This window comes from Triturus cristatus, chromosome 7 (assembly GCF_964204655.1).
Source record: "Triturus cristatus chromosome 7, aTriCri1.1, whole genome shotgun sequence".
NCBI lineage: Eukaryota > Metazoa > Chordata > Amphibia > Caudata > Salamandridae > Triturus > Triturus cristatus.
This window is the reverse complement of record NC_140590.1, coordinates 1858155464-1858168232: the sequence shown is the minus strand read 5'-3', so window position 1 is coordinate 1858168232 and position 12769 is coordinate 1858155464. Positions and strand designations below refer to the sequence as shown.

The 12769-nt window shown below is 48.2% G+C and overlaps 1 protein-coding gene and 2 non-coding genes across 3 annotated transcripts in view; all 3 read left to right on the top strand.

The window, feature by feature from the left end:
• Positions 1-12769, top strand: part of LOC146813475 (uncharacterized) — a 267150-nt gene that overhangs the window by 61886 nt on the left and 192495 nt on the right. The window lies entirely within an intron of this gene.
• On the top strand, positions 141-222 carry TRNAS-CGA (transfer RNA serine (anticodon CGA)). The gene has a single exon. It is a non-coding gene; the product is annotated as a tRNA-Ser (tRNA).
• Positions 5391-5472, top strand: TRNAS-CGA (transfer RNA serine (anticodon CGA)). Its single transcript has one exon. It is a non-coding gene; the product is annotated as a tRNA-Ser (tRNA).

Here is a 12769-nt window from a genome sequence, read left to right as displayed (position 1 = left end):
CATTTAGCTTGAGAGCGCTTTAGAAAGTGATCCATGGAAAGGAATAATAGGTATGAGAGGGAGGCAAGGGGCTGAGTGAACTGAAAGAATAAAGGCTCTTAGATGGCAGTAAAGTGTCCGGTGTGCACTCAATGACATGGGTAGTTGTGGCTGAGTGGTTAAGGCGATGGACTCGAAATCCATTAGGGTATCCCCGCGAAGGTTCGAATCCTGACGACTACAAAAATCTCCTTTTGAAGAGCTTTTCTCATACTTATTAAAATACCTTCTGGTCTAGGTGTGAGCTTCAAAGGCAGTTTCATTGTGTCACCAGCCTGTGAGAGCCCAGCCTTTGACACGTGGCTTGGCCAACTGGGCTTGCGTCTCTGGAAATTACTAATTCTAGTAGGAGGCTAGACCGGCAGCAGAAATGGAAACCAGCTAAGCAGAACATGATACAAAGCTCGGGCCATGTAGTCTTGGCTGAGGGGTTAAGGCAAAAAATTGACGTTCAATTGGGGTCTACCTATGCCGGTTCCAATCCTACTGACTATTTGATTCTTTGACATAAATGAAATTTTACGCTTCCTATTAAATAGCATCTGTACAAGCAGGATGAATGTAGCTATGAGTCTCAATGGCGCCAAAGAAGGTGAAGCACTGCGGATGGAAGGTGTAAGAAACTGGCTCTATATATACTGCACCAAAGTGAGGTATAGAGTCCAAGAGTCTCCAGAGGTTTGGCAGAGGTTAAAGTTAGATATAACCTTACTCTCTAAAGTGGTAGCTTGGTCGAGCAGTAAGGCAGTGTCAGAGGACAGTGTAAAGCATTTAATGTACACACTCAAGCAACAAATGGTCTCACACACTCAAGAACTGAACTCTAGGCCAATTGTTTTGTACACAAAAATATACTGTTGTTTTATTTCTAGAATCAAGCAAGCCTGGTACAGGAAAGCATATAAATACTTTGCAGTAGTAATTGACTTGTATGAACACAGTTCAGAATTGCAGTATAACTTGTACAGGTTTTGGTTACAGGTTTAGCAGCTACGTTACTTTTGTGTTACTTTTGTAATCCAGTGCTGCACTCCTAGATTCAGCACTGGGATATCTACTTAAAACAGGTAAGTAATTACGTTTTTGTAGTTTGTACGGTTTTTAAAGAATATTCTTGTATTTCAAAAGTTGACACTTAAAAACTTTTTCACAAAGAACCCCCAATGTTATCCTATGGAAGGAAATTCAACTCACAGGTAAGTTAATTTTTTGTTACTTTTCTTACTCAGTGCTGGACACCTGGGTTCAAGACTGCAACCTTTCCTGCAAACAGTTGAGAAAATTCAGTTAGGTTATTTGTGCGATTTTTAAGGAATATTCTTAGTTTTCAAAAGTCAACACTTGGAAACTTTTTGGGAGAAAAAGTGTCAATGTTATCCTATGAGGAAAAGTGAGTTATCGGTCTCGAGGTAAGTAATCGGTCTTTTGATTTAAGGTTCCGGGGTTAGACTCAGGGGTCTCCCAGGGTCAGTGATGCACTGTTGTTGCACCCCCAGTGGCACTAGGGTGGCCGGGTGCAGAGTGTTGAGGCCCAATGTTATCCTATGGAGGATAGGGAGGCTCCGGTTGGTGGCGGCTGGCAAGCAGGCCACGGGGTTGTGGGAGCAAAACTCCTAGGGTTAAGCTCAGGGTAAGTTGGGGACCAAGTTACCACCAAAGGGGCACCCTCAGCGGCGCTAGGGCAGCCAGGTGCAGTGTGCTGTTTTGAGGTCAGGTGCCCTGTTGATTTTTATGGAGATTTTCGGTTTTGGTTTTCAGCTGTAGGCTGGGTCCAGGAAGGCTTCCGGGAGGAACCAACAGCTGGGCAGGTAAGTTGGAGGGCTCGGGGACGTAGGTGCACCTCGGGTTCTTTTCTCCAGGTCGCAGGGCGGCTGGATGCAGGGGTGTCTTTTGAGGTCGGATTTCACCTTACCGGGCCACTCGCGGTTGGGGGAGGTCTCTGTGCAGAGGCTGCAGGCGATGTCGGGGGGTCCTGAAGGGGTCAACCCACGGTGGACTCGGACTCTGGAGTGCTGGGGTTCTCGCTGGGACCAGTGCGCCACTCGAATTCGGGCCGTTGGCGACGGGTGTAGTGGTAGTTCCAGTCGTGGGGTTTCTTTGTTCTCAGCAGGCTCAGGGTCTATTTTCAGAGTTTCTTTTGAACAGGGCTGCTGTTCACAGGAGATCCGGTCTTTGTTGAAGGCAGTCAGTCCTCCCAGGGGTTCTGGAGGTCGCTAGCTGCAGGGCAAGACGATTTTTGGCGCAGGATCTCTGGAAACTGCAGACGGGCCGGTAGGGATGGGGCCAAGTCAGTTGTTCTCTGCAGGCTCCTCTGCTGGGCGTCTTCTTTCGTCCTTTTTCTTATTAGGTTGCGGAAATCTGGATCTGAGGAAGGAAGGTTCAGGGTGCCCCTAAATACTAAATTTGGGGATGTTACAGGTAGGTAAAGGGCAGGGACCAATGGGTCCCTTCCCTGGGGTGGGTATACCCCCTATTCTGCCACTTTCCAGTGGAAGGGGGGGGCAGGAGCCTGTCGCTGGTTGGCTGGGTCCGCCCATCCTCAAGATGGCTGGGACTCGAGGTTGTTCTTCACCTCGCCTCCCCCACCTTAGGGGTGGAGTTGGCAGAGGTGGGCACACCTCTCTTCCTCACTTGTTTTTCCCGCCGGTTCTCCCGCCCAAAGTGGGGGGTAGAAGTAGTGGGGACCAGTTGCTGAAAGCAGCAAATGGTCTGGAGAGGCTCACAAAGGCAACATGCCTTTGAAGCTTCTCCTTTGTGAACCCTGGATGTACATTGTTTCAGGCCTCAGAGAGCAGCAGGCTCTTGACCCAGGGGTCCAGAAACATGTCTGGTGGTGGCAGCCTGCGCAGCCACTCAGTCAGGTCACTGGTAGTTGGTCGTTTTTCAGGGGGCATCTCTAAGATGCCCTCTGTGGTGCATTTTACATTAAATCCCACACTGGCATCAGTGTGGGTTTAATGTGCTGAGAAGTTTGATACTAAACTTTCCAGTCTTCAGTGTAGCCATTATGGGGCTGTGGAGTTCGTAATGACAACCTCCCAGCACCATATTGTGAGACCGGCCTCGTGGCGTGGACCCTCCCGACCAGTAAGCAACCCTGCAACCACACCTGATCCCCCGGTATCACAGACTTCCGGCCACCATGGCCCAGTAAACCCGATGACCGGCCCGGGCCCCAGCAAAACCCAAGACACTACCACGCATGCTGGCCGAGGGAGAGAGAAACCCCCCAAGCAAGACCGGGAGGCGCCGTCTCTGTCACACCTCTGATCCCCTCCCCAAGGAGGGTTTCGATCGGCCACCAGGCCCCCGGTGAGCGGGCGCCTCGCATGCTGGGCGTCTGGAGTCCCTCCCAGATCAACCTGAACAGATCAAAGGGCCGAGCGGCTGGAAATCCCAACACACCGTTCCCCAGGCACCAAGACCCCTCTCTGCGAGGACTCCGGACTTCAAAGAGGAGGGGGAGTATAACAAGGGGTGCGGAAGGGACAAGCGGCAGAGAAGACCTGGACCTACGAGAGCCCTGCTGACCTGGTCGCGGCTCGACCGACATCTGAACCCAAGGACGCCATCTGAGCCCTGCTGACGCTGTCGCGGCTCCCCGAACTCTGAAACCACCTGAGCCCTGCTGACGCTGTCGCGGCTCCCCGAACTCTGAAACCACCTGAGCCCTGCTGACGCTGTCACGGCTCCCCGAACTCTGAAACCACCTGAGCCCTGCTGACGCTGTCGCGGCTCCCCGAACTCTGAAACCATCTGAGCCCTGCTGACGCGGTCGCGGCTCCCCGAACTCTGAAACCACCTGAGCCCTGCTGACGCTGTCGCGGCTCCCCGAACTCTGAAACCATCTGAGCCCTGCTGACGCGGTCGCGGCTCCCCGAACACTGAACCATCTGAGCCCTGTTGACGCCGTCGCGGCTCCCGAGCGTCTGATACCACCTGTGCCTGCTGAGAGACTCGCGGCGCTTCTATCCAGAAGGTCCGGCGGAGATTGCCGAGTGAACCCAAATCCCCCAGCTCGAGGATTGAGAGCTGTGCGAAGGATACTCCACAAGAGACACTGAACTACAGTCTGTCCCGCTACCCCACTACCCCCATTACGAAACCGCCGCCGCTGGTGGCATCGATCCAATGTCTGTATCACGGATCATAAAGATCCCCAGAAACTATTGATAAAGTATACTATCTTACTAAGAACTACTGTGTGGTGTCCCTCTGTCAAATAGTGTGAGCTCAGCGTGTACGATCCTAGGAACGAGACCCTTCCAGGAAGGGCCTCTTCACCGGCGCTTGGCCTAACTCTGGGAGAGGTGGGACAAAGGGTGGTCAGGAACGTATTCCAAAGCCTCCCGGAGAACACCCTTCCAACACATATACCCTTAACGGCAGCACTGCACGTACAGGGCCCAGGATTGGACCTGGGTACTGAAGGGCTACAGGGCTCATGCACCTGTACCCTCAAAACTGGCATAGGGCACCCAGCTAGAGGGGTGACTGATGTATGCCAGGGTAATGGTGTGTGGGCATGGCACACAGGGATGTGTGCCATGTCGACTCTTTGTTTGGTTCTGCGCCTAGACACCCAGCCTGCAAAGGCAGTGTGTGTGTATGCCAGGGTACAGGGCCTCTAAGGGTGGCACAATAAGTGCTGCAGTCCTTAGGGACCTTCTCTGGTTACAGTGCCCTGAGTACCTATGGTACCATTTACCAGGGGCTGACATGTGGCCAGAGATGCCAATTGGGTTTTGTTTTGGGGAAAGAACACAGGCCCTGGGGTCCTGATTGGCAGGGACCCAGAGCACATCAAGTCAAAGAGCATCAGTAGTCTGGCAACAAAAAAAAGGGGGGAGGGGGTTTACTGCAACAGAAACCCACTTTTTTCACAGAAGGGAATCAAAAGACTCAGTGGAGAGAGTATGGGGCAAACTGCCTGGCAGCGTTGCCCTTTGTGAACCCTAGTTCCCTAGAAGGAACGTGTCGAGGCATATCCCAAGTGATTGGGAAAGCACTTCAGTTATCATCTTGGCAGTAGGTTCCATCCAGGCACGTTGGAGTATCAGATGCATGAAGGAACTAGCTTTAGTATGGTGTCTAACATTGTCACTGCTTCACTTAATGTCACAACTGCACACTTTGACAACCTCCTTTTTGTTTCCCCGTGGACAGGAACCTGACCTTTCTAATGGTGCCTTTGAGGCGTGTATGTCTGCAGGTCCGGTCAGAGGGTGTATTTTGCAGTCAAAACGGATAGGTCAGGACGGGAAGGAATCTGAGCAGAGTGAACTGAGGATAAAAACAAATGCTGATATTAGAGCAAGAATCTGAGCTTCAGTGGTAATCAACTCTTATGAGTAGTTGTGGCCGAGTGGTTAAGGCAATGAACTCGAAATCCATTGGGGTGTCCCCACGCAGGTTCGAATCCTGCCAACTACGGTGGTGCTCTTTTCCAGTGAAATTTTAGTTTTCTCAATGGATGCCACCCTTTCAAGGATTGAACAAGTGTTATTCAATCATACCGACAGCGGAGGTAAAAAAAAGACTAGCATATGAAACAATGTACTGTGCAACACACGACATGGAAACTATCAATGCTTAAGCATCCCAGACATACAACTTATCAGCCCCTATATCTGTCTATTTGCAGGAGCTGCAGAGAAGCCTTGTCTGCACTATTCATGCCGTCCGTCTAGGGAGGGTGCCTGTGTAAGTTGTGTAGAGAAGGACAAGGAACCAAGCTACTCTGCAGCGGCCATTTTTGGAGACTAGGTGAAAGCACAGGAAGAGGGCAGGGAGGAAGGGCTCTGCTGTTGCTCCTCAGTGTAGACGTAGGTGCAGTGGAAAAGGGTTGGCTTTTGGCCAGTTTCCGAGCCACATTGTAATCTAGGGCAAGAAGATCGATACACTTTAGGGAAGGGTAATTAGGCCTTTGCCCTGTGACTTTTGAATCTCTTGGCCACGATCGGCCAAGACCTCACTATATCGGCTAATGGTGATTATTCTATATTCCTGAGCAACCCAGGGTAACTGGTTTAAAAGGGCTCCCGGTAAAGGCCACCGCCTTTGCTTTGAGGCTGGCCTGACATGGCCTTGCTTCCCAGAATGACACCGGCGCCAAACTATGAGATGGGATAACCTGCAGAAGCACACTCCTAGGCATGCCCTGGCACTTCATTTGCATGTGGACAACCCTCTCTTGGACCTGGCTCCACTCGCCTATTATTTAATGTGGCTGCAGTATCAAGATGGAAAGAGTGGAAAGGCCTGACCGCCTTTCATATGCACAACAGAGGTGCTGTATTGATTGCTGGGTTCAGCAGTGCCTGCTATGAGCAATATGGCAGCAGGAGGTTTATGGCAAAGAAAGGTCAGCAAAAGATTTCCTGGAAAGAAGAAGGGCTACAGGGGACTCAAGAAGAGCTATCGGAATACTTGTGGATCAGCAGGAGTGCCTATATTTGTTTTTTAGAGGCGACTTCCGAGTGCAAAGGATTGTTGAGGAAGAGGAAGATGCAGAGAGGAATGACTACAGCCACTGAGTTGGCCTGTGCCTTTTTGGGTGTTGTAAATAAATGCCTTTAGTTTATGTGTATATGTTCGTTGTTGTTGCTCCCTGATGCTGCATCCATCCCATAAGATGCACACATTTTTATTTAGGGCAAACAGGCTACACTACTGGCTTTTTTGCTTTTAGGTGCACAAAAGAAGGAGGGTTAGTACATCACGTTCTTCACCAAGCCCCCGTTCTGATGATCTAGATGCCACTTGGAAGCCACAAACTGAGTCTGAGAGGGAAACACGTCACAAGAGCAGGCATGGGAAAAGGAAGGTTCCAGAAAGCCTTACACTTATGGAGGTTGATGTAGAAGAGCAGGATGATGATGATGATGATGAGCCAGTCATCACGAACATCACTCCCGGGCCTGAGGAGCTGCAGACCAACATTTTTACACTATCCAAAATGGCTGCGAGGGATGTAGCACGCATACCTCCAACACAGGTAACACCAACACGACCTCCAGCTTCCATATTTACATTAGCAAAGGGCCGACAGCGTCCTACATCCAGCACAACCACCACCTCAGTAGAAGTAGGTAGTGGTACTGCACAGAGTCAAATTCAACACACACCCTCCAGTTCATCCGGCATTGGAAGTGGCACCTCCAGCAGGAGACAAAAGTTAAGCTCCCCAGTGTGGGACTTTTTTACGGTTAGCGGAAATGAGGAGAACATTGCTATATGCTCCGTTTGTCATACCTCTGTTAGTCGTGGTAAGCTTGGTAGAAACTATGGGATCGGAGGCCAAATGACCCATCTGAAAAAACACCACGCAATCCAGTGGGAGGAGCACCTTAGTCGCATAAAAAATGGAACCATTGCTGTTGGGGATAAACGAGTAGAAAGTCGGCTCACGGTGGAACAGGAAGAAGAGGGAGACATTCTCTGTGGTAGTGGTACACAAAGTAGCCCTGTCCCCAGCACTGCAGTGGTAACGCCCACATCCTCAGCCACATCTCAGTGTCACAAGAGTAAGAGCCAGCCTGAGACACCAAGGAGTACTGCTTTCAAAAAAAGTGCGACGTTGAGCACAGGAAGGAATACCACGCAGCCTATCATTCTTAGCATGTTTACTAGGCCGGAGGGGCAGTACGAACGCAACCACCCAATAGCACGGATGTACAATGCGAAGCTGGCTAAAATGTTAGCACTGGACCTTCTCCCTTTTTCTTTTGTTGAAGGGGTGGGTTTTCTTGAATTTGTGACCACCATCTGCCCAAAATGGAAAGTTCCCAGCCGCTACTATTTCGCAAGAGTTTCTGTTCCAGCACTACATCACGACGTGCTGGAATTGCTTGAAAAAGCCTTAAAACAGAGTGCTATTCAGAGTATCCACCTGACAACAGACATGTGGACCAGTTGCCAAGCCACTGATTACATGTGCATCACTGCACACTGGGTCTCTTTTTCGGGTGTGAAAGATAAGATATCTGACGGTGTTGTTGACACCGCTGAGATTTTTAAAGACACACGCAAACATGCAACTGTAGCCATGTTTGCTATGGATAAATCTCATATTGCTGCAAACATTTTGGATGAGTTTAACAGCAAGGTGTTTGCGTGGCTGCGACCAAGAGGGCTTACCATTGGTTTTGTTGCCACGGACAATGGCAGTAATGTAGTTAGGGCCAGGAAAGATGGTGGCTATTTCAGGGTCCCGTGTTTGGCACACTGCATTAACATTGTTGTTCAAGACTTTCTGAAAAATGAAAGCAAAGTCAGCAGCTTACTGACCACCTGCAGAAAAATATGCACACATTTCAACCATTCTTTTAAAGCCCGGAAGCAGCTGAGGGTCATTCAACGTGACCATAAAATGCCAGTCAAAGGACTCATCCAGGAGGTGCCAACACGTTGGAACTCAACTTATTACATGCTTGAGCGTCTGTTTGAGCAGTACATATCACTCAATGCTTATGTCATGAAAAGGTCAGGAGATCCTACTGTGAAAGGCATGACCGTTGAGATGGCCCAATGGGACCTCGTTAAATGCCTGACAGAGATGCTACTTCCTTTTGAGGTCTTCACACATGAAGTCAGCAGGGAGGACTGTACTATGGGCCAAGCTATCCCATTGTTCTACATGCTAGAGCAAGAGCTGAAGGAGGTGTCAGAAATGTACGCAGGTGTGGATGACAAAGTAGACGCATATTATTTGGCGGACACCTTAGCAACTCGCTTATCTGACAATACAAGGATTCAAAATAACATTGTGTCACATCGACATTACATTACTGCCTCAATTTTGGATCCACGTTACAAATTATTGCTGAGCAGTAATGAAGCAATTCCTTTTTCAGAAGTGGATGTTGCCAAGTACAAAACTTTGATAGCTGAGGAAGCCACAGACTTTGAAAACGAACGGATTTTAATTAGAGGCCCGCCACCCCAGGGCAAAAAAAGTACTGCAGGGCACCCAGAGTCAAGTTCTACTTCAGAGGCCCAGAGCAGTGTGTTTGCCTCCCAGCAGTCAACAACACTGCCAGCAATAACATCAACAGCACCAACAGGATCATCAGCCACATTTAAAAAAACGGCAGGTGATTGGTTTCTACGGAAAGGGTTTTGTATGTCCATGACTGATGCAAATCGGAGCACCCCTGAACATTGAGCGGATGGTTCAGGCCTATTTAGATGACACAACAGTGGTCTTCATGGAGCAAAGCCCATTGGTGTATTGGTATGGGAAAAGAAGCCAATGGCCAGTGCTCAGCAGGCTGGCGATAAAGTATGTGGCTTGCCCTGTTGCAAGTGTCTCTTCAGAGCGTGTTTTCAGTGCTGCTGGTGCCATTGTTACTGTGAAAAGGACCAGTCTCTCGCCCAAAAGCATGGAGCGGTTAACCATGATCAAAATGAATCAACACTTTATACCACCGGAGTACAAAATACGTGAATCACAGCAGAAAGAAGAGAGCGACTACGATGACATAAGTAGTGGGTTCTTACATGACGTACTTCTGTCCGAACCACCAGAGTTTGAGGACGAGCTCCTCTTCCCTGACAACTAGGCTTTCAAATTGTTCTCCCTTCCTTTATTTGTGTGTGACTGTGTATCTGTTTTTCTGGTTCAAAATCTAATCACAACAAATCCATCAACAGTCTCCTCTTTTTATTTCCCTATTGGAGTTGCACGTCTGTGCATAACTGTCCACTCCACTCCTCAGGGTCCTGCTCCATCTTCCTTACTCTCCCTAAATACATTTCAAGCAAGCCAGACATTGGATGGAGATGGAGAATAGTACAATACATGTTGCCTCTAACAGTCCCTCCATAAGAAGTGAACGTGACTCCAGCTATATTCCGTTTTGTTTCCAAGCCGAAAGAAACTCATCACTGACTGTCAGAAGGTTAGGCAGGCATCAGATCTGACAGCCAAAGAGAACAGCAAGACAGGTAATGAGTGATTATTGTGAATGATGGCATGCATTGCATTGGATGCTTGCTGACTACGAATGAATGTGCATGAAGTCGAACTATACTAGTTTATCGACAAAGTAAAAGTGACTCAGGTCAGGTGACAGTCAATGTTTCCTTGTTGTTTAATAACCACATTGTACTCCTACCACTGCAGGTGCCGCCCAATATCCATTGCAATTTTGTAATATGGAATATATTATAAACTTAATCAGTCACTACAGACTGAGTTGGTGTTGGAGAACACGTACCACACGGTCATCATGATGCTGCTGAGCATACTATCTTTGCACACAGTCAGTCAGTTGGATCGGAGATAATTGATGGAATAACTGCAGTTCATGGACTGCCTTAAAAGGTAAACAGTTTCAACAAGAACCACAGCAGACCTAGGCTACATGTCCGTGTAGTGGTGTGGACTGGAGTAGAGTGTAGTGGTATGAGGGACAATGGCGCAATGATTTAGTCACTTCATTTGGAAAATGATAGGTTGCTGCAGTGCATATACCATTTGTCTGGCTCGGTCAAAATGTAAGGTAAGGGGTAGGGTGCCTGGCCTGTGCCGCGGTTGTCCTGTTCTATGGCTGTGCTGGCTCCTGAGTCCTGTCCCGTTGTTGTTGTAGCTTAATGCTGTAGAGTAGACACTATGTATCCTATCCAAGCTGCCTCAGTCTGAACGTGTTCTCTCAAGAGTTTTGTCTTCTCTTCTTGCACTCCAATGTAATTGAGTTTATTTTTTTTAATTCAGTTATTTTTCAATACCCCTTTTGTTTTTCCATCTACACTTACAGGCCGGCCTTTAACCTGTGCTATAGTGGGAGAAACAACTCACACTTACCTTACCAATCCGCATCAGGCAGGCAGTGGTACCCAAGATTGATGTGCGGAGTGTCCATGGAAGGGAGGACCAAGAGGAATGACGAGAATGATGCAACTCCACATTTGGACCAGGATAATACAGGAACTTTAGTATCATTCATCATTCGTCTTTAAATTTATTTGATTCCTTTTTTCTCTTCAATTATTACGACTGTGTGTTGTGGTTTGTTTGGTAATTGATCCCTACAACTATTTTTTCATTTCCTTTGCTAGCTTGAAAAATAAAAGTAAGCCCGGTACAGCATGTAATTTGGTTCGGGTTGAGCTCTGAGGGCAGCAGACAGGCAAGGCAAATTTCATATTAATAATTTCTGCCCTGTACTGTCTAATTGTGTAGTAGTAGTTAGTAAGTACAACTCATTATCATTAACCATCAAGTTCTCTTCCTCAGCATGCATGCATTTCCTTTTTCTCACTTTATACTTTGATTTCTTTGATAATGGATCATGGTCGTCTTACAAGATTGTGTTTTACTTTTGTTGTGTCCATGCATACTGTCTGTTTTTCTTTCTCAAACCTTTCCCAAAACCCCACTTCCCATCCATTCATCAATCCCTAACCCTCTTCCCCCGGGATGTGTGATTTATATTGAGGTGTGATGTGACTACATTAAATGTACACCATCAATTGATCACACGCTTGCTGGGGCAGATGTGGTGAAAGCAACACTAATTGAATTTAAACTAAGGCAGTACAAGGATCTTATTCTGCTTGCCCACCCATGCTGTAGTTTACTTTGTTCTACTACTCCTCCCACAGTCTCTCAGTCAAGTGACTTTCTCTTTCTTTTTTCAAATGCTATTGCCAGTGTCTACTACTACCACCACAATAATGGCATCTTCTCCGTTCATTTGGGAAACCAACCATGCAGCCATCAGTGTGCCGAACTTCATCATCATCAATCACAGGTAAGATACGTTTGGTGGGAGGTATAATGGACTAGGAGGAGAGACTGACATGACAATTATGATAATTAAAAATAATTCAGTGAGGGGTACTGCATCTATCGGTTTGTGTGTTACAAAATCGGCAGATCTTTTAAATCAAACACTGGCTGCGGGCATGCAGCAGCAAGGAAACAAAGTAACAAACCATGTAACTTAGATTGAATTCGGAAAACAGTAACCCACCACAAAACATTAACATCGTATGTTTAAGTAAATAATATAAAATTTAATAGACCCTAACAAAAATAAACTATCCCACTCTGACCTAACCCACCCCCCTCCCTAACCCCAACCAATGTCCACACGGAAAGTCCAAGTCCCAATGTCCAAAAGTGAATCCCCAACGCCTAAAAACCCACCCACCAATAAGAGGAATTAAAAAAGGGGCAAACGACAAGGTCCTCTATAGTCGGCGGGCCTGCAGGTGTTTATCCGCCAGGATTTTTACCCGCTCCTCTAGGTTCTCCTCCAAGCGGGCCATCCGGCGGAGCAGCTGGCGGCGATATGCCCTGCAGTTACATGCAGGGTGGGGGGCAGCAGTGGTTGAGATGGAGGCGCGGCGGCGGGCGGCTGCCGGACCATGGCGCCGTAAAACTGGCGGCAGGGCCTGACTGGGGCCCGGGGCATTGGGGGAGGCTGCAGCTGCAGCCGCCTCCTCCTCCGCCTGAGCCACAAGCCGGCGACATTCTTCGCAAATGGCCTCCAGTTTACGGCGCCGGGCCCTAGCGGCCAACTCCTTCCTAGATGGTTTTGATGTGGAAGGAGTATCTATATAAAGAAAGAAAAAGAACATGTTGTAGCCAATACTCTTAGCAAAACAGACACTAAAATCATTCAACACATAGTGTCACAGTATCACTAGCAAGCACAGTACATAACATTTGTGATTTGGTGGTAAGTATCTATACTCCGACTTCCTTGGACTCTAACATTTG